General features: G+C 45.4%; 8 non-coding genes and 2 pseudogenes across 8 annotated transcripts; all 10 read left to right on the top strand.

Annotated features, from left to right (window-relative positions):
• Positions 1-250: 250 nt before the first annotated feature.
• Positions 251-432, top strand: LOC141150187 (U2 spliceosomal RNA). Its single transcript, XR_012246452.1, has one exon. It is a non-coding gene; the product is annotated as a U2 spliceosomal RNA (small nuclear RNA).
• Positions 433-1,547: 1,115 nt separating this feature from the next.
• On the top strand, positions 1,548-1,625 carry LOC141151040 (U2 spliceosomal RNA; annotated as a pseudogene).
• A 5,564-nt stretch (positions 1,626-7,189) lies between these two features.
• LOC141150251 (U2 spliceosomal RNA) lies at positions 7,190-7,382 on the top strand. Its single transcript, XR_012246508.1, has one exon. It is a non-coding gene; the product is annotated as a U2 spliceosomal RNA (small nuclear RNA).
• A 1,115-nt stretch (positions 7,383-8,497) lies between these two features.
• LOC141275265 (U2 spliceosomal RNA) lies at positions 8,498-8,688 on the top strand. The gene has a single exon (XR_012323514.1). It is a non-coding gene; the product is annotated as a U2 spliceosomal RNA (small nuclear RNA).
• Positions 8,689-9,803: 1,115 nt separating this feature from the next.
• On the top strand, positions 9,804-9,994 carry LOC141275264 (U2 spliceosomal RNA). Its single transcript, XR_012323513.1, has one exon. It is a non-coding gene; the product is annotated as a U2 spliceosomal RNA (small nuclear RNA).
• Positions 9,995-16,817: 6,823 nt separating this feature from the next.
• Positions 16,818-16,990, top strand: LOC141150560 (U2 spliceosomal RNA; annotated as a pseudogene).
• A 6,389-nt stretch (positions 16,991-23,379) lies between these two features.
• Positions 23,380-23,567, top strand: LOC141150457 (U2 spliceosomal RNA). The gene has a single exon (XR_012246655.1). It is a non-coding gene; the product is annotated as a U2 spliceosomal RNA (small nuclear RNA).
• Positions 23,568-24,682: 1,115 nt separating this feature from the next.
• Positions 24,683-24,873, top strand: LOC141275263 (U2 spliceosomal RNA). The gene has a single exon (XR_012323512.1). It is a non-coding gene; the product is annotated as a U2 spliceosomal RNA (small nuclear RNA).
• Positions 24,874-25,988: 1,115 nt separating this feature from the next.
• On the top strand, positions 25,989-26,179 carry LOC141275261 (U2 spliceosomal RNA). Its single transcript, XR_012323510.1, has one exon. It is a non-coding gene; the product is annotated as a U2 spliceosomal RNA (small nuclear RNA).
• Positions 26,180-27,294: 1,115 nt separating this feature from the next.
• Positions 27,295-27,485, top strand: LOC141275260 (U2 spliceosomal RNA). Its single transcript, XR_012323509.1, has one exon. It is a non-coding gene; the product is annotated as a U2 spliceosomal RNA (small nuclear RNA).
• Positions 27,486-27,787: the final 302 nt, after the last annotated feature.

The raw sequence follows: 27,787 nt of genomic DNA, 5'->3' as shown, positions 1-27,787 counted from the left end.
CAGCTTTGGGCTGAGAAACCAACACAGGCTCCAGCTCCACTAGGGTGGCAGCCTAGATGGAAGCTGGGAGCACGAAAACGGCTCTTCTCCGGCTTCGGCTAGGGAGAGCATCGGAGATCCCTGACCCTCGCTGTGGCCTTCTGGCTCGGAGGGATGGGGATGGTTTATTGGGAACCCTCTCCTCCGGGAAGGGTCCACATGAATCCTCACCTCGTGCGCTGTTTTGGTGTGACTTCGGTCACATTTTTCAGTGCCTTGGATGCAGCTTCAATCAAAAAATCTGTTCTTATCAGTTTAATATCTGATACGTCCCCTATCTGGGGACCATATATTAAATGGATTTTTAGAACAGGGAGATGGAAAAAGAGCTTGCTCTGTCCACTCCACGCATTGACCTGGTATTGCAGTATCTCCAGGACCGGTGCACCCCTTCTTTAATGCAGTTTCTAAAATCAGAAAGAATTGAATTCAATGTTTTTTGTTCATTTTGCTTGTTTGTCGGATTTTGGGATGGACTCTTTGGCTTTGCTTTTCTTCTCCTCATTGGATTTTTCATGTTCAAAGTTGCAGAAGCCAGATTACAAGCTCATTTTGGTTCAACTTCAGCAACTGTGCATTGCATTGCCATGTAATGTGATGCAATGCTATCTTTCTAGCTCTCCCTTTTTACTTCCTTTTGGATAAACAGACATATTAGGCAAGCATTTTGGAGCTTTCACCTAAATAACTACAGGTGGTGAGATAAGCTGCACAATATAATTGACCTTTCAGTATATTGTTGCACACACACCATCTATTTAGCAAATGCCCTTGTTATCAACAGCAGCCTTTTAAACTCACCTGAGCTAACAGGTATGTGCGCTGGTTACTCTGCTGCGCTTAAAATTTCTTTTTTGGTTTGCTACAATGCCTTTTCTGAAACGTTGTCTCCTTCTGCTGGAACACTGACTTCTTTCATTTAATGCCTGCAGACTATAAAAGAGAACCCAACCCAAAAAGTTTGGTTGATTAGTCTGTGGCATTCTGTTAAACTGTTGCTTATGGCGGTCTCTGTGAGCTTCTCAGCGACATTCAGCCAGCCAGGTATCCTGCCTGCAGTAGATGGAATGTGGCAATGGAACGCTGGCTGCGCGTGTCATAATAGGCTCTGAGCCTTTATATACCTGTGCACAGCAGCAGCCACCTTCAGTCTGCTGCTGGACAGCCAGCAGCAGCAGCAGCAGGAGAGGTATGTAATCAGGAGCCCTCCTGCTAAGGGTAGACAGCTGCTCGTTCCACCCCACCCCCCGCCTTAATTGGTTCTCCTCCCTTCCAACGGTGTTGAGGCGGGTGGGAACAGCAGGGGGTGAAGGTGCTGTGTTTAAAGAGGTGGAGTTATGCAGATCTAAAACGCGTGGATTGCAGCAGCAGCAAGCCGAAAAGTGCAGGCATGTAAGGGATCTAGAGGTTGACAACATGTCTTCTTAACGGGAGTCCAGGAGCTCATCTCCACAAATGGACTTTTCAGGATCCTTGGGTGGCTCCGTAGTTTGAAACCAATTCTGGTTATCGCTTCTCGGCCTTTTGGCTAAGATCAAGTGTAGTATCTGTTCTTTTAAGAACACAAGAGCTACGATCTACACTTGACGAGAGCGATCGAACTCGGAAGGAGAAGAGCTTCGGAGCCCAGCTGACATCAGAGAACGAAGGCGGATATCGGTGGGAGGAAGAAGCTCTAAAGAATCCAGAAGAAGACGAAGACTCGGAGAAGAATCGGGCTGTCCTGTGGAATCTTCGAGGAAGAAAATCATCGAGACAAAGACCTTTCGGGGAATTTGTCCAGAACACGACGGGAGAAGAATCTGCATAGCTCCACCCATTCCGGGAAGAGTTCCAGATCCAGCTCCAAGAAGTAACTGCAGGAGGAAAGCCATGGCAAGCGCTGCGAGGAAGGCCGAAAAGAAGAGCCTGGAGCTGGGGACAGCCAGGAGGGCCCAGCCAGGAGCCGATTCTGACCCCAAGGACTCTGCCTCCACGACTGGCCAGCAGAAGAGACCACAGAAGCCCCGCCACGAAGCTCCAGCCCTGGAGCCATGGATGCGGCAGACGGTGGCCCTGAAGCTGAAGGAAGTGGATGGGAGGGTGCCGGACATGTCCTCGGACGTGTTCTGCCAGAAGATGCTGCTGGATCCAGGCTTCTCCAGGTCGGATACCCTCAGCATCCAGACCTTCTTGACGGGGATCTTCTTCGTCACCTTCGCCACTGTGAACACCTGCAGGAGGTTCTGGGAAATGGTAAGCGCAAAAGGACCGGATAATTCTTTCTCTGCCTTTACAGGTAGCTGCCCTATCCAGAGGGATGAAAGGAGGATCACGGTCTCCATGCGCAACCCGCACACCCCAGGCCAAGACATCTGTACCTTCCTGAGACGCTTCTGTTTGGTTGTGAAGGAACCCTCTCACATCCTGAATGGACTCGGCTTCTGGACAGGTAAGTGGTCGGTGACCGTTAGACTTCACAGGGACCTGGCGTACTCAGACGGACTTCGGCACCTGCCCCCGACATTCTCCCTGGGCAACTCCTACGGCCTCATCTATTACCCGGACATGCCGCGGAACTGCAGGAGATGCGGCAAGAACGGCCACGAGATGAAGGACTGCAAGGAGGATGCCTGCAGGATTTGTCGAGTGACGGGACACAGCTCGAAGGACTGCCCGAAGAAGACGTCCTGCAACCTGTGTGGGCTGGCGGCTCATCTGTACAAGGATTGCCCCAGGCGTGAGAGATCCTGGGCATCGGTGGTTGCGACGACCCCAGCTACGGAGGACAAGGCCCCGACGACCAGGCCTGTGAAGGTCAAGGACGCGACGACCAAGGCCCCAGCGGCCAAGGCCGAGACGACCAAGGCCAAAGCGGTCAAGGAGTCGGTGGCCAAAGCCCCAGCGACGGTCCCAGCAGCTCCGAAGCAGAAGAAAAAGTCAAAGGAGGGTAAGAGTTCTGTCACCCCTCTCTCGATCCCTCCCCCTGCCACCCCCGTCCAATCCCCCCCCACCCCGGCCACCCCTGCTGAGGATTCCACTTCCTCTTCCTCCTTCCCCTACTCCTCAGCAGGTGTCCTTTCCCCTGCCCCGGCAGCCACTCTCCCTCCCCAGACCATGGTAGCGGTGGAATTAACCTTTCCTCCACCCGCCGCTATCTATTCCGAGGAGGATTTTCCCCTTCTTGTCTCCCCAGTTCCAACCCGGGGAAAGAGGAAGGTGGAGGACAGCCCTGCTACTGAATCCTCCAAAAAGAAGATTCTGGATTTCGTAGGCGAAAAGGAGGATACCCTCCCTGAGCCAGAAGAGATGGAGCACATGGTTGAGACCCTGGTGGCCGAGCCAGAAGAGGAGGAACTGGTGGTCGCCGAGATTGAGGCCGCGCTGCTTGACCAGATGGAGGAAGAGGGCCTGCTGGTGATCCCGTCACCAGCAGTCAACACCGACAAGGGACCACCCGACCGGAGTGGTAACTAAGGTGTATTGCCTGCGCTAACTTTTTCTTTTTTCCCTACATGATGGCTAATATTAACTTATTTTCCATTAATGTCAGGAGCATCAAGGACAAGTTCAGACGTCAGACTATTTATGCCTTCCTTACTTCCCAGTTGTGTGATGTTTATATGTTGCAGGAATGTTCCCTTCCCTCCTCTAGGTCCTTCAAACATCTGGCCAGGGAGTGGTCCCACGGTCCATCCTACTGGTCCGGTGGGGGTGACTGCAAGTCTGCGGGGGTCGCAATTCTGATCAGGGGGGGCGCATTCACGCTTGAGTCCGTCCAGGAGCTCATCTGCGGCAGGGCTCTTGTTGTAGATGGCAACTGGGCGGGAGAACCTGTCAGGTTCATCAACGTGTATGCGTCCCCACTGAAGAATGAGCGTTTGGAGCTTTTCCAGACCCTGCGGCTTCAGCTTGCCACCACCAGGACCTTAGTGATGGCCGGGGATTTCAACTGCCCCATCAAGGAGGACGGTCGTAGTTCTGGCACATCTGCCAAGTTGGACATCACGTCCAAGCTGCTCATCGAGATGGTAACCGAGGCCTCTCTTCAGGACGTGGTGGGCTCCATGGGGAGAGGCTCCACGAACTATTCGTGGAGCCGACCCGATGGCTCACTCCGCTCCAGGATTGACTTTGTGTTCACCTCTCGGGCAGTCAGGCAGAGTAGGCACTCGATGGTCTCCTGCTTCTTCTCCGACCACAGAGCCATTCACTTACAAGGTGTCCTCGGCGACGGTTTTCCGTCCGGCCCCGGCTCCTGGAAGCTGAATTGTGCTCTGCTGGCTCAGGATGAAGTCGTGGAGGAGCTGAGAGCAGCCTACGCAATGTGGCAGTCCTACAAGGGTAGCTTCCAAACAGTCTCTGATTGGTGGGAATATGTTAAACTTGAGTTTCGCTGTTTCTTTCAGGCCAAGGGTCGACAACAGGAGTGTGAGAAGAGGAGGGACTTCAGAGGGCTGCAGCGCGAGCTGCGGTCGCTGCAGGACCTTCTTCACTGCGGCTGGGACGTGAGGGAGGAGCTGGAGGAGACCAAGAAGAGCCTGAAAAGGCACTTTGAGGAGGAGTCCAAGCGAATCATCTTCCGTTCCAAAGTGGAGAATCTGGAGAAGGGTGAGAAATGTAACTCATTCTTTTTCAGGAAACTTCATGCCGGTCACACGCCAATGAACGAGCTGCGAGACGAGAGCGGAAACATGCGACGTGGGAAGGAGGACGTGATGAGGGTCGTCAGCGACTTCTACAGCGAACTCTACTCCCACAAGACTACCGACCCCGACGCTGCTGATAAGTTCCTGTCAGGTATCACTAACCATCTTGATCCTGCAGGCACGGCAGCCTTGGACAAACCTCTGATGGTGGGCGAATTGCTCTCTGCCGCTAAATCCTTTAGGACCGGCAGGACCCCGGGCAGTGATGGTCTTCCAGCGGAGCTCTATGTAGCGCTGGGAGACCTCATCTGTCCGGACCTGTTGGACCTGTACGAGGAGATGGTGGTGGAGGGTAGAATGCCTCCATCTTTGAGGGAAGGAATGGTCACGATCCTGTACAAGCGGAAGGGAGAGAGGTGCGACCTGAGGAATTGGCGTCCCATCACTCTGCTCAACGTGGACTACAAGATCCTGGCCAAGACGATGGCGACACGACTTAAGACGGTCATCGGACGGATCATCCACCCGGACCAGACCTGCGGCATCCCTGGACGTCGCATCGCAGACAGCCTCGCTCTCGTGCGGGACACGGTCGAGTACATCAAGGTCCGCCGCGCACACGCGGCCCTGGTCTCCTTGGATCAGGAGAAGGCCTTCGACCGGGTTTCCCACGAGTTCATGGGCCGAGCTCTGCACCGGTTAGGTTTGGGTAACATGTTTTGTTCGTATGTCCGTCTGATGTATTTTGATATCCACAGCTCGGTGTTGGTGAACGGCTGGAAGACTGACCCCTTCCCTGTCCTCTCTGGGGTCAGACAAGGCTGCCCTCTATCACCTCTTCTTTTTGTTTGTGTTATAGAACTCTTCGCAGAGGCTATCCGGCAGAATGGAGAGATCAGAGGGATCACCGCACCGGGTCCGGGACGACACGAGGTCAAGTGCTCGCTCTACATGGACGACGTCACCGTCTTCTGCGCTGATGGGGGTTCAGTCGACGCCCTCGTCCAGACGTGTGAGAGGTTCGGCCGGGCTTCAGGGGCCAAAGTCAACTGCAGGAAGTCGGAAGCCATGCTCTTCGGGGATTGGCAGCCGGCCTCCTCCGCCCCCTTCCCCTTCAACATTCAACCGGATTTCCTCAAGGTGCTGGGAGTCTGGTTCGGGAAGGAAGGAGCGGCCCTCAAGTCCTGGCAAGAACGCTTGGCCAAGGTGAAGCAACGGATCGGACTCTGGAGCCTCAGACACCTCACTTGTGAGGGTAAGGCACTCGTCCTGCGTAATGAGGTCCTGCCCGTCTTGCAGTACACGGCGCAGGCCTGGCCCCCACACGTCACTGTGTGCAGGGCCATTACCAGGACAGTGTTTCACTTTGTCTGGGGATCCAAGATGGACAGAGTCAGGCGGGCCGTCATGTACAAGGAGCCTCGCAAGGGTGGGAAGGGCGTTCCAGATATCCCCACCCTCCTGCGATCCTCTTTTGTGTGTGATTGTGTCCGCCGGACTTTGCAAGTCAAGAATGGCTCCGCGGGCAGGTCCATGTCTCGCTTCTTCCTGCTTCCTCTTTGGAGGCGACTCGGCTGGGACAAGTGGGACAGCTCCTTCCCCTACAACTGGACGACGCCATGGTTCTACGGAGACGTCGTTCGATTTGTGGGGGAGCATCAACTGGAGGGACTCAAGCCCGACTTGTGGAAGCCCAAAACTATCCACAAGCTAATCAGAGCCAAGGATGACGTGGAGAACATCACAGGACTTCACCAGGACACGCTGGAGACTGTGTGGACAAATGTGTCGTCTGACAGGCTGACCAACGGGCACAAGGACTTGTCGTGGATGGCGATTCAGGGCGGACTGCCCGTCCGGTCATTCATGCATGCCCGGAACCTGTGCAAGACCCGGTACTGCCCAAGGTGCCCCTTCGTGGAGGAAACATCTTTGCACACTTTTTGGGACTGCGGATTTGCACAGCGCCTATTGACTGCACTTGAGGACGACCTGAGGAACTCTGTCCCCAGGGCGAGCCTATCGCACCATTCTGTGCTTTACGGACTCTTCCCTGGGGTTCATACCGTCGGAGCCATCCAGGAGGCTTGGCACCTTATGAACTGCTTCAAGGATGCCGTTTGGGTCGCCAGGAACCGGCTCATCTTGAGGAGGGAGAGGATGTCCATCCAGGACTGCCGCAGGCTGATCCACAGCCTGCTCAGAGACTATTCCATCATGGACGGTCCGGAGGACGAGGACGAGGACTAAACCCCTCCTCCCCCTCTCCCCTTATGTGTCTTGTCTTTCAATAAAGCTTCGGGCCTGTGATTTTCCCCAACCAATCCCCTTTTTCCCAATCCCCATCCCTTATCACGGTTCGTCGTACTGTATTGATTGACATGCTTTTTCTTTCAGATTGAGTGTTTTGTGTAGCATAGGGGTGTGATGTGTCTAGTTAGTGCGTCGTATCCTCATGCTATGTAAATATGATGTAGAATTCTGTGTGTACTGGGCTGCGGCACTGTACACTGTCTGTTAACTTATTTTTTGTGCTAATAAAAGATATATTCAATCAAAAAATCTGTTCTTATCAGTTTAATATCTGATACGTCCCCTATCTGGGGACCATATATTAAATGGATTTTTAGAACAGGGAGATGGAAAAAGAGCTTGCTCTGTCCACTCCACGCATTGACCTGGTATTGCAGTATCTCCAGGACCGGTGCACCCCTTCTTTAATGCAGTTTCTAAAATCAGAAAGAATTGAATTCAATGTTTTTTGTTCATTTTGCTTGTTTGTCGGATTTTGGGATGGACTCTTTGGCTTTGCTTTTCTTCTCCTCATTGGATTTTTCATGTTCAAAGTTGCAGAAGCCAGATTACAAGCTCATTTTGGTTCAACTTCAGCAACTGTGCATTGCATTGCCATGTAATGTGATGCAATGCTATCTTTCTAGCTCTCCCTTTTTACTTCCTTTTGGATAAACAGACATATTAGGCAAGCATTTTGGAGCTTTCACCTAAATAACTACAGGTGGTGAGATAAGCTGCACAATATAATTGACCTTTCAGTATATTGTTGCACACACACCATCTATTTAGCAAATGCCCTTGTTATCAACAGCAGCCTTTTAAACTCACCTGAGCTAACAGGTATGTGCGCTGGTTACTCTGCTGCGCTTAAAATTTCTTTTTTGGTTTGCTACAATGCCTTTTCTGAAACGTTGTCTCCTTCTGCTGGAACACTGACTTCTTTCATTTAATGCCTGCAGACTATAAAAGAGAACCCAACCCAAAAAGTTTGGTTGATTAGTCTGTGGCATTCTGTTAAACTGTTGCTTATGGCGGTCTCTGTGAGCTTCTCAGCAACATTCAGCCAGCCAGGTATCCTGCCTGCAGTAGATGGAATGTGGCAATGGAACGCTGGCTGCGCGTGTCATAATAGGCTCTGAGCCTTTATATACCTGTGCACAGCAGCAGCCACCTTCAGTCTGCTGCTGGACAGCCAGCAGCAGCAGCAGCAGGAGAGGTATGTAATCAGGAGCCCTCCTGCTAAGGGTAGACAGCTGCTCGTTCCACCCCACCCCCCGCCTTAATTGGTTCTCCTCCCTTCCAACGGTGTTGAGGCGGGTGGGAACAGCAGGGGGTGAAGGTGCTGTGTTTAAAGAGGTGGAGTTATGCAGATCTAAAACGCGTGGATTGCAGCAGCAGCAAGCCGAAAAGTGCAGGCATGTAAGGGATCTAGAGGTTGACAACATGTCTTCTTAACGGGAGTCCAGGAGCTCATCTCCACAAATGGACTTTTCAGGATCCTTGGGTGGCTCCGTAGTTTGAAACCAATTCTGGTTATCGCTTCTCGGCCTTTTGGCTAAGATCAAGTGTAGTATCTGTTCTTATCAGTTTAATATCTGATACGTCCCCTATCTGGGGACCATATATTAAATGGATTTTTAGAACAGGGAGATGGAAAAAGAGCTTGCTCTGTCCACTCCACGCATTGACCTGGTATTGCAGTATCTCCAGGACCGGTGCACCCCTTCTTTAATGCAGTTTCTAAAATCAGAAAGAATTGAATTCAATGTTTTTTGTTCATTTTGCTTGTTTGTCGGATTTTGGGATGGACTCTTTGGCTTTGCTTTTCTTCTCCTCATTGGATTTTTCATGTTCAAAGTTGCAGAAGCCAGATTACAAGCTCATTTTGGTTCAACTTCAGCAACTGTGCATTGCATTGCCATGTAATGTGATGCAATGCTATCTTTCTAGCTCTCCCTTTTTACTTCCTTTTGGATAAACAGACATATTAGGCAAGCATTTTGGAGCTTTCACCTAAATAACTACAGGTGGTGAGATAAGCTGCACAATATAATTGACCTTTCAGTATATTGTTGCACACACACCATCTATTTAGCAAATGCCCTTGTTATCAACAGCAGCCTTTTAAACTCACCTGAGCTAACAGGTATGTGCGCTGGTTACTCTGCTGCGCTTAAAATTTCTTTTTTGGTTTGCTACAATGCCTTTTCTGAAACGTTGTCTCCTTCTGCTGGAACACTGACTTCTTTCATTTAATGCCTGCAGACTATAAAAGAGAACCCAACCCAAAAAGTTTGGTTGATTAGTCTGTGGCATTCTGTTAAACTGTTGCTTATGGCGGTCTCTGTGAGCTTCTCAGCGACATTCAGCCAGCCAGGTATCCTGCCTGCAGTAGATGGAATGTGGCAATGGAACGCTGGCTGCGCGTGTCATAATAGGCTCTGAGCCTTTATATACCTGTGCACAGCAGCAGCCACCTTCAGTCTGCTGCTGGACAGCCAGCAGCAGCAGCAGCAGGAGAGGTATGTAATCAGGAGCCCTCCTGCTAAGAGTAGACAGCTGCTCGTTCCACCCCACCCCCCGCCTTAATTGGTTCTCCTCCCTTCCAACGGTGTTGAGGCGGGTGGGAACAGCAGGGGGTGAAGGTGCTGTGTTTAAAGAGGTGGAGTTATGCAGATCTAAAACGCGTGGATTGCAGCAGCAGCAAGCCGAAAAGTGCAGGCATGTAAGGGATCTAGAGGTTGACAACATGTCTTCTTAACGGGAGTCCAGGAGCTCATCTCCACAAATGGACTTTTCAGGATCCTTGGGTGGCTCCGTAGTTTGAAACCAATTCTGGTTATCGCTTCTCGGCCTTTTGGCTAAGATCAAGTGTAGTATCTGTTCTTATCAGTTTAATATCTGATACGTCCCCTATCTGGGGACCATATATTAAATGGATTTTTAGAACAGGGAGATGGAAAAAGAGCTTGCTCTGTCCACTCCACGCATTGACCTGGTATTGCAGTATCTCCAGGACCGGTGCACCCCTTCTTTAATGCAGTTTCTAAAATCAGAAAGAATTGAATTCAATGTTTTTTGTTCATTTTGCTTGTTTGTCGGATTTTGGGATGGACTCTTTGGCTTTGCTTTTCTTCTCCTCATTGGATTTTTCATGTTCAAAGTTGCAGAAGCCAGATTACAAGCTCATTTTGGTTCAACTTCAGCAACTGTGCATTGCATTGCCATGTAATGTGATGCAATGCTATCTTTCTAGCTCTCCCTTTTTACTTCCTTTTGGATAAACAGACATATTAGGCAAGCATTTTGGAGCTTTCACCTAAATAACTACAGGTGGTGAGATAAGCTGCACAATATAATTGACCTTTCAGTATATTGTTGCACACACACCATCTATTTAGCAAATGCCCTTGTTATCAACAGCAGCCTTTTAAACTCACCTGAGCTAACAGGTATGTGCGCTGGTTACTCTGCTGCGCTTAAAATTTCTTTTTTGGTTTGCTACAATGCCTTTTCTGAAACGTTGTCTCCTTCTGCTGGAACACTGACTTCTTTCATTTAATGCCTGCAGACTATAAAAGAGAACCCAACCCAAAAAGTTTGGTTGATTAGTCTGTGGCACTCTGTTAAACTGTTGCTTATGGCGGTCTCTGTGAGCTTCTCAGCGACATTCAGCCAGCCAGGTATCCTGCCTGCAGTAGATGGAATGTGGCAATGGAACGCTGGCTGCGCGTGTCATAATAGGCTCTGAGCCTTTATATACCTGTGCACAGCAGCAGCCACCTTCAGTCTGCTGCTGGACAGCCAGCAGCAGCAGCAGCAGGAGAGGTATGTAATCAGGAGCCCTCCTGCTAAGGGTAGACAGCTGCTCGTTCCACCCCACCCCCCGCCTTAATTGGTTCTCCTCCCTTCCAACGGTGTTGAGGCGGGTGGGAACAGCAGGGGGTGAAGGTGCTGTGTTTAAAGAGGTGGAGTTATGCAGATCTAAAACGCGTGGATTGCAGCAGCAGCAAGCCGAAAAGTGCAGGCATGTAAGGGATCTAGAGGTTGACAACATGTCTTCTTAACGGGAGTCCAGGAGCTCATCTCCACAAATGGACTTTTCAGGATCCTTGGGTGGCTCCGTAGTTTGAAACCAATTCTGGTTATCGCTTCTCGGCCTTTTGGCTGAGATCAGGTGCAGTGATCTAACGGTTGCTGCCTTGGTCTTGGCTGAGAGGTGCCCGGGGTACCCGGCTCCTTGGCCTGGGGGGATCGTCTCACCTTTTGGTGGGACTTCACCCCCCTGCTGCTATTAGGGAGCTGGCTTAGTCCCCGGGCAACAAGTTGCGATCCCCAGGCGAAAGGCCGAGCCCGTGGTGACGGTAAGCCTTTGCCACTTTGGTGAGATGCCTTGTTCATTTCAATTTTCCACTGGCTCCGGCCAAATCAGGAACTCGGTGCGTATCGAGGTTCCAGCAAACCACGTCGGATATGACAACCCCCGTGAGTTCTATGTACAGATTTTGAGAGATCTGTTGAACGTGAAAGATCATGATGTTTACTGCCTGCAGGAGAAGGGGCAGAGTACATATATTCTCACGTTCTCGACCAAGGTTGCCTGCCAGCACTTTTACGAATGCGTTAAGGGCCACCGTAACAGCAAGCTGTTGGACGGAGTGATTTTTACGGGTCTCTATGGCGGAGTTGACGTTCCCCTTGTGGTATACATGTTTAACCCCCATGTGTCCACAGATGATATTGAGCTTTTTCTGAGCAGATATTGTACATCTGTCAGATTTACGGGGAACGTCAAAGGTCGGAGTGGTTTCTGGAATGGGAAACGACGCTTTATGGTACGCTTCAGACTTGACCCTGGGGGTGTAGAAGGCCTTATGCACCCCCCCTCCACAGTGGTGCTGGGAAGAGACCATGGCTACCTCTTCTATGATGGACAACCATTCAGGTGTCGTAGGTGTGGTGACCTTGGTCACATACAGAGCGATTGTAAGAACGAGCGGATGAGTCAGTGCCACAACTGTGGACAATGGGGTCATGCCTCAAAGGACTGTAAGAACAGTAAGACCTGCAGTGGGTGCGGAATGTCTACTCACCTGTTCAGTAATTGTCCGATGCGGACAAGGTCTCGTGGTGGCTCTCGGGCGCCTGCGGCTAGTTCCGCAGGAGTTCCTGCTGATGCCAGCAGGGTCAGCCCGGGTGACCCCAGAAAAAGCTTTGTGGACATTACTAAAGGTCAAAAACAGTCTGACTCAGTCGATGCTCTGTCGGTACCTTTGCGGAAAAACCCGGCCTCTGTAGCCGAGGTCACGCCTTTGCCTACTCCTGCAGGGGTCCAGGTTTCACCTGGTGGGGAGATGGCACCTTCTCAGAGCGGAAATGAGAGGGAACCAAAAAAGAGGCGAAAATCTGGAGCTGTTGGTACCAATCCAGATGTCCATCCAGATACCCCTGCTGATGCCAGCACAGATGTTGGACCAGATGTCTGCCCTGATGCCAGTCCAGACGGATGCCCTGATGCCAATCCAGATGGATGCCCTGATGCCAATCCAGACGAATGCCCTGATGCCAATCCAGATGGATGTCCTGATGCCAACCCAGATGGATGCCCTGATGCCAGTCCAGATGGATGTCCTGATGCCAGTCCAGATGGATGTCCTGGAACCATTCCTGATGGATGTCCTGTTGCCTGCCTGGATGATAGAGGTCGTGCAGTGGTTGGTGAACCTGTTGCTGGTCCTGATGGTCATCCTGCTCCGGAGATGATGTCCCTTGGTGCTCCTGGAGGGTCTGCGGGTATTCCACCTGCTGCAGTGCCTGGTGAGGATCGGGTGGATTCGGAGGATCGGATGGATCTCAGCGCCAGTGGTAAGAGAAGTCGTGAAGAGGCGCAGGAGGAGCATAACCTGCCTCAGATGTCCCGTAAAGTCTTTCTATCTAGTGCTGCAAAAATTCTCAGCCCAGAGGGGACTAACTTAATTGAGGATTTCACGGACTCAGATGAAACGGACAGTTTACGAACTGTGTCATCCCTTCCTTCACCTTCTCTGTCACAAATTATTGATTCAGATTCAGAGTATAATGAATCAATAAAAAACACCTAACATGGCAGAAATCCGTGTTGCCTCACTAAATGTGAGAAGCCTAAAGAGCCCTGTTAGACGGGCTGCTTTGTTTGCTTGGTTAATGACTCTGAACTTTGACATTTTTTTCCTGCAAGAATGCGGTATTGATCACGATTTGTCATACCCCAACTTAAAAATGGACTGGTCAGCAGGACCCTCTATTTGGTCAGGGTCCAATGAAAATAAAGCTGCCGGGGTTGGGATTTTATTCAAATGTCAAAATGTTAATGTTTTATCCATCACTGAAATAGTTCCAGGTCGTGCCTTATCAACTCATGTTATTTTAAATGGTTTTACCTGTCGTCTTATTAATGTTTATGCATCCCCAGAGAAAAATGAGCGTGCTTCCCTTTTTAATGTCATCCCTTTGTTTTTATCAGGTCCGTCCCCTGTGATAGTGGGAGGGGATTTTAACTGTGTCATGTTGGGGGAGGGGAGGAGTGGAGGTGATACTAATGGAAGAACAGACAAAACATCCAGTCTGTTAAAACATTTGACAACGGACCTCAAATTATTAGATGCTTGGAGAAAGTCCTACCCTACTGACCCTGGGCATACATGGAGAGGTAGAGGGATGTCATCTCGTATTGATTTTATTTTTTCCTCTTCTGATGTTTTTAAACCTAGGAATGCTGGTCTAATAGAAAATATTTTTTCTGATCATGTATTACTATACAATGTATTGCAAACTCCACAGGAAGCAAAATTTGGAAAAGGTATGTGGAAATTGAATGTGCTCTTATTAGAAGACGAACTGGTAAGGGCGGAGTTTTATGCAAAGTATGAGAGTTGGAGAAGACGGAAACACCCAAATCAGAGTATGTTGGGGTGGTGGAAGTGTGTTAAAACCCGTATTAAAGAATTTTTTATTAAAATTGGTAAAAGGAAGGCACGTGAAAAAAGGAAATGTTTTAAAGATTTTAATGTCAGGATGCAAACTCTCCTTAAGCTTAAGGGGTGGGGAGTACCTGGTGTGGATGATGAGATTGCCAAGATCCAGACAGAAATCCAAAAATTCCTGGAACAAAAGGGTAAAGAAATTATATTTAATACCCGTGTGAAATATTTGGAAGAGGGTGAGACCTGCTCAAGGTTTTTCTTTAAAAAAATGAGTGACAAAAAACAAGTGATTACTGAGCTAGAAGGACAATCTTCCACTGAGGGCATTTTAGAGCATACTGCTAATTTTTATAGAGATCTTTTTAGTATTAAAAATGTTGATGAACCTGCTTTTACAGAGAATCTTAATGTTTTATCCCAGTTTTTAAATAAAGATGACCAGATTTTTTTAGCTAAAGAACTTTTACCCAGTGAAATTGAAGAGACCCTTAAGAGTTTTAATAAAGGTAAGGCTCCTGGATCAGATGGCCTTCCTATTGAATTTTATCTTTGCTTTTGGGATCTAATTAAGGAGGATTTTATACAAGTAGTTTGTGAAGCCTCTAAGGCTGATTTATTACCATATTCATGGCGTAAAAGTATGATTACATTAATTTTTAAGAAAGGTGATAAATCAAAGTTGGAGAATTGGAGGCCTATTTCACTATTAAATACAGACTACAAGATTTTAGCTAAAGTTGTTGCTGGTCGTCTTAAAGCAGTTATTAAAAATGTAATTCATCCAGATCAGGTTTGTGGTGTCCCCGGGAGATTAATCTGGGAGCATCTAAACCTAATTCGTGATCTTATCTGGTTTCAAAAAGATAGAAAACAGCCACTAGCTATTTTATCTTTGGATTTTATGAAAGCGTTTGATAGGGTCTCCCACTTTTATCTTTTTAAAGTTATGGGAAAGATGGGGTTCCCTGATTCTTTTATTCAGAAAATTGCGCTTTTATACAAACAGTCATCTGCCCGGATTTTAGTCAATGGTTTTTTAACTAGAGAGGTGGAGCTTCTTTCCGGTGTTAAACAAGGTTGCCCCATGTCCCCACTTTTATTTGTCTGCTCCATTGAGCCACTGTTGTGCCTGCTGCGTCGGGACAAGGTAGTTAGGGGCATTTTTATTCCGGGTGGGGGTGGACAACAAGTTAAAGCCATTGGATATATGGATGACATATCTGTATATGGCACTAGCTCAGCATCTATTAACAGAGCAATTCTAATTACTGAAATTTTTAGTGCTGGGTCTGGGTTTAAGTTGAATATAAATAAATGTGACTGTATGATTATGGGTCAATGGGAGTCAGATCCGCCTAGGGTTCCCACACAAACAGTAGGAATCAAGATCCTGGGTGTCTTGTTTAATCCTGCTAATGATGGTATTGAAAACTGGGATTTGGTTTTGAATAAATTAAATCAGAAGATCTCTTTATGGCAAACTCGAAAACTAACAATGGAGGGCAAGATTCTTGTAATTAAAATGGTTTTGCTTCCTATCATTTTGTATGCCGCTATGGTTTTTCCCCCTAATTCTCTGTATCTTAAAAGACTTATGAAGCCCATGTTTTATTTTCTGTGGGGATCCAAAATGGAGAAATTGAGGAGGGAGGTGGTATGTAAAAGCAAGAAAAATGGGGGTAAAGGGTTCCCTGATTTAAAATTGTTTTTATTTATCAAGTTTTTTGTATTTTGTTGCAAAAGCTTGAATAATGTTGGGGCTTTCTCTTGTTTTCTTAGATATACAACTGGGTTTCTTTTCCGAAAGTTGAACTTCAGTATGACTGTTAATTGTCCTTTTCTCTTATCTCCCCCTAAGCATTACAAGATCTTGGAGAAGGTCATTTCAGAATATGATCTGACCCAAGTTGATTGTCAGCTTTTATTTGATCAACGTAAGTTAACAGTTATTTGTAAGGGACATGAGGAGATGGAGGATGTGTCTAATTTTTCCATCTCCAGGTGCCGCCTGGTGTGGAACAACGTGGCCTGTCCTGCACTTAGCAACTCACAAAAGGATTTAGCTTGGCAGGTTGTTCACCAATGTCTCCCTACGAGAGCTTTTCAGCATCATAGGGGGCTGGTGGCTAGTGCTAGATGTCCCAGAGAAAGATGCGCCCCAAACGAGTCAGTGTTTCATTTACTGTGGGATTGCCCCTACGCACAAGAGCTATGGCAGACGGTGGGCACCCTCCTAAAATGGATATGTGGTATACAAACCCTTAATTGTGACATTATAATATATGGGATAATTAAATGCCCAACCATGAAACAAGCACGAGTCGCATGGCTTATAATAAACTGTTTAAAAGAAGCTTTATGGAAAGTGCGCAATATATTATTGTTTAAACGTGAATTTATTCCTGTCAAAGATTGTATTGGGCTTGCTCTTTGTGAAATGTTTACATACTACCTGAGAGATTGTAAAAAGATGGGAATCAATGAAGCAAAAAAGCTATGGTGTTTGCAAATTTGGAATATGTATTTATTTATGTAAATTATATGCAAAACTGTTTTATGCTTTTTATGCTTTTAAGTGCATTTTAATTCTGACTCTGTATTAGTTTTATGTCATATTTTATTCCAGTATTTGTGATTTGTTTCAAATATTGTATCGGATATGTTCTTTGTGAAAAGTTTTCATACTACCTGATTGTAAAAAGATAAAGTTAAAAAGCTATGGTGTTTGCATTTGACATATGTATTTATTTATGCAAATTATATGCAAAACTGTGTTTTATGCTTTTTATGCTTTTATGCGCTTTTTAAATCTGACCTTGTATTTGTTTTATGTCATATTTTATTCAAGTCTTTGTGATTTGTTTGTAATTTATGATGTATGTCTGATTTAAATAAAGCTTGTTTGAAAACGGATCTGTTCTTATCAGTTTAATATCTGATACGTCCCCTATCTGGGGACCATATATTAAATGGATTTTTAGAACAGGGAGATGGAAAAAGAGCTTGCTCTGTCCACTCCACGCATTGACCTGGTATTGCAGTATCTCCAGGACCGGTGCACCCCTTCTTTAATGCAGTTTCTAAAATCAGAAAGAATTGAATTCAATGTTTTTTGTTCATTTTGCTTGTTTGTCGGATTTTGGGATGGACTCTTTGGCTTTGCTTTTCTTCTCCTCATTGGATTTTTCATGTTCAAAGTTGCAGAAGCCAGATTACAAGCTCATTTTGGTTCAACTTCAGCAACTGTGCATTGCATTGCCATGTAATGTGATGCAATGCTATCTTTCTAGCTCTCCCTTTTTACTTCCTTTTGGATAAACAGACATATTAGGCAAGCATTTTGGAGCTTTCACCTAAATAACTACAGGTGGTGAGATAAGCTGCACAATATAATTGACCTTTCAGTATATTGTTGCACACACACCATCTATTTAGCAAATGCCCTTGTTATCAACAGCAGCCTTTTAAACTCACCTGAGCTAACAGGTATGTGCGCTGGTTACTCTGCTGCGCTTAAAATTTCTTTTTTGGTTTGCTACAATGCCTTTTCTGAAACGTTGTCTCCTTCTGCTGGAACACTGACTTCTTTCATTTAATGCCTGCAGACTATAAAAGAGAACCCAACCCAAAAAGTTTGGTTGATTAGTCTGTGGCATTCTGTTAAACTGTTGCTTATGGCGGTCTCTGTGAGCTTCTCAGCGACATTCAGCCAGCCAGGTATCCTGCCTGCAGTAGATGGAATGTGGCAATGGAACGCTGGCTGCGCGTGTCATAATAGGCTCTGAGCCTTTATATACCTGTGCACAGCAGCAGCCACCTTCAGTCTGCTGCTGGACAGCCAGCAGCAGCAGCAGCAGGAGAGGTATGTAATCAGGAGCCCTCCTGCTAAGGGTAGACAGCTGCTCGTTCCACCCCACCCCCCGCCTTAATTGGTTCTCCTCCCTTCCAACGGTGTTGAGGCGGGTGGGAACAGCAGGGGGTGAAGGTGCTGTGTTTAAAGAGGTGGAGTTATGCAGATCTAAAACGCGTGGATTGCAGCAGCAGCAAGCCGAAAAGTGCAGGCATGTAAGGGATCTAGAGGTTGACAACATGTCTTCTTAACGGGAGTCCAGGAGCTCATCTCCACAAATGGACTTTTCAGGATCCTTGGGTGGCTCCGTAGTTTGAAACCAATTCTGGTTATCGCTTCTCGGCCTTTTGGCTAAGATCAAGTGCTTTATTGCAGGAGATTGTAGTTGAAGGGCACTCGGGTACCCCTCTCCTTGGCCTGGCAGGATCGTCCACTTTGGTGGACTTAACCTGCTTGCTGCTATTAGGGAGAGGGCTTAGTCCCAGGGTAACGAGTTGCGATCCCCCAGCTTCCAGGTGTTTTTCGCTGCAAGAACACTGGGAGCGCAGATTGCAAGCGGCTGCAATTTGCAACCTTGTTGCGTTTTTCCATGGAGGTTGACCCTAACCTCGTGCCTCTTTATGCGAGGCTAAAAAACTCTATCCGAGTTCACTTCACGGCGGGTGGCTCGGATATGAGGAAATTAGGGTATGTAGTCCAGGACGTGCTCAGGAACCTTCTTGGCGTACAAAGGAATGAAATTCTCTCCATCCAGGATTAATCCAGAAGAGGTGACTATGACATCACATTTACCGGAGAAGGTATTTTTAGAGATGTACTAGAAAAGTTAAAAAAAGTTGAAAATAGTCCTGTTTTGAAAGGGATACAAATTGTTGAGCACGTCCTGGATGAGGTAAGACTGGTTATTGTAAAAATATTTTCGCCCTTTGTTTCTGCTCCAGAAGTAATGTCATTTCTAGCAATTTATTTTAAAAGTGTTAAATGTATTGGGAAGATATTAAACGAATATAACATATGGACATCTAAGTGGAAATTCCTTGTGAAGTGTACAAGAGATCCAAATACACCAGGTGGTATACGGCTCCCCCCTGCCCGTTTCAAAATTGGGCAAACAAATGGGGATTTCTTCTTTTCTGGGATGCCAGTATATTGCAGAAATTGTGGGCGCTATGGTCATTCAAAAGAAAACTGTCATGTATCATGTAGAAATTGTGCTAGTGAAGAACATGAGACAAAAGAATGCCCTAAGGAAAAGAAATGCAGTTTTTGCCAGACTCCAGGTCACTTTTATTTTTCTTGCCCTCACAGATTTCGGGAAGATGAGCAAAAGGGGAAGTCCAAGACGTCCGACCAAGGACCAAAAGATCAGACCACCCCTCAGGAGGAGGAACAACAACCTGGAGCCTCTGGAGACAATAAGGGCGTACCAAATAGTGAAGTGTCTCCAGAGTCTATGACAGGTAAAATACCAAATCCCAAAACCTGGCTGCAGGACCTGCGGGAGTCCAAAAGGAGGGCTGAGAAGGAGCAGAAGGGCACTACTGGTAAGGTCAAAAGGGACCGGCAAAAGGCCGACACAGAAGCCCATGCCCAGTCTGGGTCTCCTAGTGCTGAGGGCGCTGAGTGGATAAAGGTGGGTCCTAAGAAAAAGAAAAAGGGTGGTTCGGAGGAGGCAGCAGGAGGTGAACAGATGGACACTTCTCCAGAAGGGGACGTGGACGCTGGACCCTCAGGGGTTTCGGTCTCCGCTGCTACAGGTGGGGACCGGGATCTTGCTGACTCTGAAGAGTCAGAGGCTCTGCCTTGTGCGCAACCTCCTCCTATAGGACGACCTTCTACAGGTCAAACAGGGGCGGCGGAACCCCTCGGGGACCCACCTGATGAGGAACTGCATGGCCAGCCAATGGAGACCCAGCGGGTTCTGCCAGCCAGCCCTCCGAGCTATGCCAGTGTAGCGTCGGGTTTATATAAATGTGGTAATCTTTCCTCCTCCACGGAGACTCTCGTGACGATACTATCAGATGAGGAGGGAGGCGCAAGCCCAGTGGTCTGATCAGGTTCATCGGACAGGTAAATCCGTTGCTCTTAGTTACCTAAGTAAAATTTCTACATTTTCTAATGATGGCTGAACTCAAAGGTATTTCCCTCAACGTGAGAGGCATAAAATCTAACACGAGAAGAACTGCTCTTTTTAATTTTTTTACGTGTTTTACTGCATCTGTATTTTTTCTGCAAGAATGTAATATCCCACATGAAATGTCATATCAAAAATATAAAGATGAGTGGAAGTGTGGGCCATCTGTCTGGTCCGGATCGAATGCTGCAGGATCAGCGGGTGTAGCCATACTTTTTAAAGGGAACGTTTTAATTGATTTTATTCAGGAAATTTTACCAGGTCGTATTTTATTAGTGAAAGCTTTTATTGATGGTATTAGATGGCAGTTTTTAAATTTTTATGGATCCCCAGAGAAAAATGAAAGAGCCGAAATGCTTGATCTTTTACCATTATTTATTAATAACTCTGAACCTTTTATCTTAGCAGGGGATTTTAATTGTGTTTTAAAAGGTGAAAACCGGCGCTCCAGCTCTGTAAGCAGGAACTACGATAAAACCTCAGGTATGCTACATGATATAGTCAAAGATGCTAAATTGATAGACATATATAAAGAGTGTCATAGTGACAGCCCAGAGGATGCCGGTTTCACTTGGAGCAATGCTAATTGTAGCTCTAGGATTGATTTTATTTTTGGTTCAGATAAAACAATACCTGCCAAATGTGAAGTTTTAACTAATATATTTTCAGACCATAAACTTTTATCCTTTACCATAAAAGTAAATGACAACAAAAAATGTGGTAAGAAAAGCTGGAAAATGAACGTATCCCTTTTAACCGACCCGCAGATTTTATCAGATTTTATTGAGTTTTATAGGAAATGTAGAAAAGGGAAAAAAACAAATGAGACTATGAGTGTATGGTGGGATAGAATGAAAGTAAAAATAAAAGACTTTTTTATTAAAAAGAGTATATGTAGAGCCAAAGAAAAATATGAAGAATATAGAATTTTAAATACCCGCCTACAAACATTATTTAAGCTCAGAGACAATGGGATAGATGTACAACTTGATATTTCAAACTTAAAAGAAGAGATTTCAAAATGGCTAAAACAAAAAGGAAAAGAGATAATTTTTCGTTCTAGAGTACAACATATAGAAGAAAATGAAAAGTGTTCCAGATATTTTTTTAGGAAAAATAAAAAAGAAAAAGTGATAATTGACCATATAGATGGTGAGAATAATATAAAAAATATGCTGGGTAAAGTTGAGGTTTTTTTTCTAATCTTTTTAATGGAAAAAATATAGATAATAAATTAATGGATGATTCGCTGCAAGGACTAACAGCTGTTTTAGATCCCGCATCCCAAGAGTTTTTATCCCAAGTTTTAACGGAACAAGAAGTGTTAAAAACTATTAAAAGTTTTAAAACTGGAAAGGTCCCTGGTCCTGATGGCATCCCAATAGAATTTTATGTATGTTTTTATGATATTTTAAAAGATGATTTGTTTTATTTGTTTACTGAGGTTTTTAATAATAAGGTTTTATTAAATTCCTGGAAGAAAGGTGAAGTCTCCCTCCTATACAAAAAAGGCGATAAATCAAAATTAGAAAACTGGAGACCAATAACACTTTTAAATTGTGACTATAAAATAATGGCTAAAATTTGTGCAAATCGTCTAAAAGAAGTCATCAGCAAAGTTATTCATTCTAATCAAGTGTGTGGGGTGCCGGGGCGCAGTATATGGGACAATCTGAATTTAGTGAAAGACTGTATTGAGGATGTGAAAGACAGAAAGGGGAAAATGGCGATTTTATCTATTGATTTTGAAAAAGCATTTGACCGTGTCTCACACTTTTATCTTTTTAAAGTTTTAGAGAAAATGGGCATACCAGAAGGGTTTTTACTATCGCTTAAAGCATTTTACAAGGATTGTACAAGTAAGATTTTAGTGAATGGTTTTAAGACACAAGAGGTATTTTTACGGTCAGGGGTGAAACAGGGATGCCCTCTGTCCCCCCTACTGTTTATCTGTGCACTGGAACCAATGTTATGTGCAATACGCCAAAATAAACAGATATGCGGTGTCCCTCTGCCTGGAAGCGGTGGTTTGGAGGCCAAGGTTGTAGGCTACATGGATGACGTGGCGGTCTTGTGTACAGATGCACCATCACTTACGGCCACTCTCCATCAAGTGCAATCCTTTTGTCTAGCTTCTGGTTTTAAAATCAATTTTAATAAGTGTAACATTTTAAGTGTTGGGGGGATGATTTTACGTGATGTACCAATTAATGTCTCCGAATCCATTTCCATTTTAGGTATATCATTCACTGAAAATAATGATGGTTATAATAGTTGGGAAACAGTTACACAGAAAGTAAATACGAAAATATGTATGTGGAACATGAGGAGACTTACAATGGAGGGTAAAGTATTGGTTTTAAAGATGGTGATTTTACCTCTTTTATTGTATCTTAGCATGGTTTTCCCCCCGCCTGTTAATGTTTTAAAAAAGATAACCAAAACCTGTTTTACCTTCTTTTGGAACTCAAAAATGGAAAAGCTGAAAAGAGAAATCGTGATGAAATCAAAAGTAAAAGGTGGTAAAGATTTTCCAGATTTTAATAGGTTTCTTTTAATCCATCTGTTCGTTTACTGTTTTAATGCCCTTTTTAAGAATCACTATTGGTCCTTTTTTATGCGTTTTAATACAGGATTTTTTATGAGAAAGTTTGGATGGTATGAAGTTAATATATCTGTGCCCCATGCTTTTAATTTGTCGACGCATTATGAGATTTTAAGGAAAATAGTGTCCGATTTTAATTTAGGGACTAAGAAAATAGAGGAATTAAGAAATAGTAAGAAACTAATTAAAGAAATACGTAAAAGTGAGGAAATATGTAATGTTGACAGATATGATGATGACAAATCTATGTCTATCTGGAAAATGATTAACGTTTTTTATCTTTTTAATGAACAGAGAGATCTGGCTTGGAGTTGCATGCACCGCTGTCTTCCTTGCCGGGCATTCCAATACAGAAGAGGATTTGTGAGGTCTGCCATCTGCCCAAGAGCCGGATGCCAAGAAGAGGAAACGGTGGAACATCTATTATGGACATGTAATTTTGCAAAGGATTTCTGGAGAAGACTGCTCCCCCTACTGGAAAGGGTGGCAGACCTCAAGGACTTTACATATAAAACTGTGCTATACGGACTTATGGAATGCCCCACAATGGACCAGTACACAATGGCTTGGAAGACAGTGAACTGCGCCAAGTCATCTCTCTGGAAAGCGCGCAACATTGCTATTTTTAAACAAGATGTTTTATCAGTGAATGATGTTTTAAGTTTATGTTTATGTGAAATGTATACTTATTATTTAATTGACAAAAAGAAGAATGTACATATTTATAAAAAATGGCTTGTTGACCAATGGAACCTAATTATTTAAAATCTTTGTATTTTTTTGTTTTGTAAATTTCATTTGTCTTTTAACGTTTATTATTTGTCTAATTATGCTTGTAATTTGTTAAAGTTTTAATAAACGGTTTTATCCCTCTGCAGGGGATAGCCAAATTAAAAAAAAATCTGTTCTTATCAGTTTAATATCTGATACGTCCCCTATCTGGGGACCATATATTAAATGGATTTTTAGAACAGGGAGATGGAAAAAGAGCTTGCTCTGTCCACTCCACGCATTGACCTGGTATTGCAGTATCTCCAGGACCGGTGCACCCCTTCTTTAATGCAGTTTCTAAAATCAGAAAGAATTGAATTCAATGTTTTTTGTTCATTTTGCTTGTTTGTCGGATTTTGGGATGGACTCTTTGGCTTTGCTTTTCTTCTCCTCATTGGATTTTTCATGTTCAAAGTTGCAGAAGCCAGATTACAAGCTCATTTTGGTTCAACTTCAGCAACTGTGCATTGCATTGCCATGTAATGTGATGCAATGCTATCTTTCTAGCTCTCCCTTTTTACTTCCTTTTGGATAAACAGACATATTAGGCAAGCATTTTGGAGCTTTCACCTAAATAACTACAGGTGGTGAGATAAGCTGCACAATATAATTGACCTTTCAGTATATTGTTGCACACACACCATCTATTTAGCAAATGCCCTTGTTATCAACAGCAGCCTTTTAAACTCACCTGAGCTAACAGGTATGTGCGCTGGTTACTCTGCTGCGCTTAAAATTTCTTTTTTGGTTTGCTACAATGCCTTTTCTGAAACGTTGTCTCCTTCTGCTGGAACACTGACTTCTTTCATTTAATGCCTGCAGACTATAAAAGAGAACCCAACCCAAAAAGTTTGGTTGATTAGTCTGTGGCATTCTGTTAAACTGTTGCTTATGGCGGTCTCTGTGAGCTTCTCAGCGACATTCAGCCAGCCAGGTATCCTGCCTGCAGTAGATGGAATGTGGCAATGGAACGCTGGCTGCGCGTGTCATAATAGGCTCTGAGCCTTTATATACCTGTGCACAGCAGCAGCCACCTTCAGTCTGCTGCTGGACAGCCAGCAGCAGCAGCAGCAGGAGAGGTATGTAATCAGGAGCCCTCCTGCTAAGGGTAGACAGCTGCTCGTTCCACCCCACCCCCCGCCTTAATTGGTTCTCCTCCCTTCCAACGGTGTTGAGGCAGGTGGGAACAGCAGGGGGTGAAGGTGCTGTGTTTAAAGAGGTGGAGTTATGCAGATCTAAAATGCGTGGATTGCAGCAGCAGCAAGCCGAAAAGTGCAGGCATGTAAGGGATCTAGAGGTTGACAACATGTCTTCTTAACGGGAGTCCAGGAGCTCATCTCCACAAATGGACTTTTCAGGATCCTTGGGTGGCTCCGTAGTTTGAAACCAATTCTGGTTATCGCTTCTCGGCCTTTTGGCTAAGATCAAGTGTAGTATCTGTTCTTATCAGTTTAATATCTGATACGTCCCCTATCTGGGGACCATATATTAAATGGATTTTTAGAACAGGGAGATGGAAAAAGAGCTTGCTCTGTCCACTCCACGCATTGACCTGGTATTGCAGTATCTCCAGGACCGGTGCACCCCTTCTTTAATGCAGTTTCTAAAATCAGAAAGAATTGAATTCAATGTTTTTTGTTCATTTTGCTTGTTTGTCGGATTTTGGGATGGACTCTTTGGCTTTGCTTTTCTTCTCCTCATTGGATTTTTCATGTTCAAAGTTGCAGAAGCCAGATTACAAGCTCATTTTGGTTCAACTTCAGCAACTGTGCATTGCATTGCCATGTAATGTGATGCAATGCTATCTTTCTAGCTCTCCCGTTTTACTTCCTTTTGGATAAACAGACATATTAGGCAAGCATTTTGGAGCTTTCACCTAAATAACTACAGGTGGTGAGATAAGCTGCACAATATAATTGACCTTTCAGTATATTGTTGCACACACACCATCTATTTAGCAAATGCCCTTGTTATCAACAGCAGCCTTTTAAACTCACCTGAGCTAACAGGTATGTGCGCTGGTTACTCTGCTGCGCTTAAAATTTCTTTTTTGGTTTGCTACAATGCCTTTTCTGAAACGTTGTCTCCTTCTGCTGGAACACTGACTTCTTTCATTTAATGCCTGCAGACTATAAAAGAGAACCCAACCCAAAAAGTTTGGTTGATTAGTCTGTGGCATTCTGTTAAACTGTTGCTTATGGCGGTCTCTGTGAGCTTCTCAGCGACATTCAGCCAGCCAGGTATCCTGCCTGCAGTAGATGGAATGTGGCAATGGAACGCTGGCTGCGCGTGTCATAATAGGCTCTGAGCCTTTATATACCTGTGCACAGCAGCAGCCACCTTCAGTCTGCTGCTGGACAGCCAGCAGCAGCAGCAGCAGGAGAGGTATGTAATCAGGAGCCCTCCTGCTAAGGGTAGACAGCTGCTCGTTCCACCCCACCCCCCGCCTTAATTGGTTCTCCTCCCTTCCAACGGTGTTGAGGCGGGTGGGAACAGCAGGGGGTGAAGGTGCTGTGTTTAAAGAGGTGGAGTTATGCAGATCTAAAACGCGTGGATTGCAGCAGCAGCAAGCCGAAAAGTGCAGGCATGTAAGGGATCTAGAGGTTGACAACATGTCTTCTTAACGGGAGTCCAGGAGCTCATCTCCACAAATGGACTTTTCAGGATCCTTGGGTGGCTCCGTAGTTTGAAACCAATTCTGGTTATCGCTTCTCGGCCTTTTGGCTAAGATCAAGTGTAGTATCTGTTCTTATCAGTTTAATATCTGATACGTCCCCTATCTGGGGACCATATATTAAATGGATTTTTAGAACAGGGAGATGGAAAAAGAGCTTGCTCTGTCCACTCCACGCATTGACCTGGTATTGCAGTATCTCCAGGACCGGTGCACCCCTTCTTTAATGCAGTTTCTAAAATCAGAAAGAATTGAATTCAATGTTTTTTGTTCATTTTGCTTGTTTGTTGGATTTTGGGATGGACTCTTTGGCTTTGCTTTTCTTCTCCTCATTGGATTTTTCATGTTCAAAGTTGCAGAAGCCAGATTACAAGGTCATTTTGGTTCAACTTCAGCAACTGTGCATTGCATTGCCATGTAATGTGATGCAATGCTATCTTTCTAGCTCTCCCTTTTTACTTCCTTTTGGATAAACAGACATATTAGGCAAGCATTTTGGAGCTTTCACCTAAATAACTACAGGTGGTGAGATAAGCTGCACAATATAATTGACCTTTCAGTATATTGTTGCACACACACCATCTATTTAGCAAATGCCCTTGTTATCAACAGCAGCCTTTTAAACTCACCTGAGCTAACAGGTATGTGCGCTGGTTACTCTGCTGCGCTTAAAATTTCTTTTTTGGTTTGCTACAATGCCTTTTCTGAAACGTTGTCTCCTTCTGCTGGAACACTGACTTCTTTCATTTAATGCCTGCAGACTATAAAAGAGAACCCAACCCAAAAAGTTTGGTTGATTAGTCTGTGGCATTCTGTTAAACTGTTGCTTATGGCGGTCTCTGTGAGCTTCTCAGCGACATTCAGCCAGCCAGGTATCCTGCCTGCAGTAGATGGAATGTGGCAATGGAACGCTGGCTGCGCGTGTCATAATAGGCTCTGAGCCTTTATATACCTGTGCACAGCAGCAGCCACCTTCAGTCTGCTGCTGGACAGCCAGCAGCAGCAGCAGCAGGAGAGGTATGTAATCAGGAGCCCTCCTGCTAAGGGTAGACAGCTGCTCGTTCCACCCCACCCCCCGCCTTAATTGGTTCTCCTCCCTTCCAACGGTGTTGAGGCGGGTGGGAACAGCAGGGGGTAAAGGTGCTGTGTTTAAAGAGGTGGAGTTATGCAGATCTAAAACGCGTGGATTGCAGCAGCAGCAAGCCGAAAAGTGCAGGCATGTAAGGGATCTAGAGGTTGACAACATGTCTTCTTAACGGGAGTCCAGGAGCTCATCTCCACAAATGGACTTTTCAGGATCCTTGGGTGGCTCCGTAGTTTGAAACCAATTCTGGTTATCGCTTCTCGGCCTTTTGGCTAAGATCAAGTGTAGTATCTGTTCTTATCAGTTTAATATCTGATACGTCCCCTATCTGGGGACCATATATTAAATGGATTTTTAGAACAGGGAGATGGAAAAAGAGCTTGCTCTGTCCACTCCACGCATTGACCTGGTATTGCAGTATCTCCAGGACCGGTGCACCCCTTCTTTAATGCAGTTTCTAAAATCAGAAAGAATTGAATTCAATGTTTTTTGTTCATTTTGCTTGTTTGTCGGATTTTGGGATGGACTCTTTGGCTTTGCTTTTCTTCTCCTCATTGGATTTTTCATGTTCAAAGTTGCAGAAGCCAGATTACAAGCTCATTTTGGTTCAACTTCAGCAACTGTGCATTGCATTGCCATGTAATGTGATGCAATGCTATCTTTCTAGCTCTCCCTTTTTACTTCCTTTTGGATAAACAGACATATTAGGCAAGCATTTTGGAGCTTTCACCTAAATAACTACAGG

This window comes from Phyllobates terribilis, unplaced genomic scaffold (assembly GCF_046119375.1).
Source record: "Phyllobates terribilis strain yellow unplaced genomic scaffold, ASM4611937v1 Scaffold_5__5_contigs__length_657084704, whole genome shotgun sequence".
NCBI classification, from domain to species: domain Eukaryota; kingdom Metazoa; phylum Chordata; class Amphibia; order Anura; family Dendrobatidae; genus Phyllobates; species Phyllobates terribilis.
This window is presented reverse-complemented; position numbering and strand designations above follow the sequence as displayed.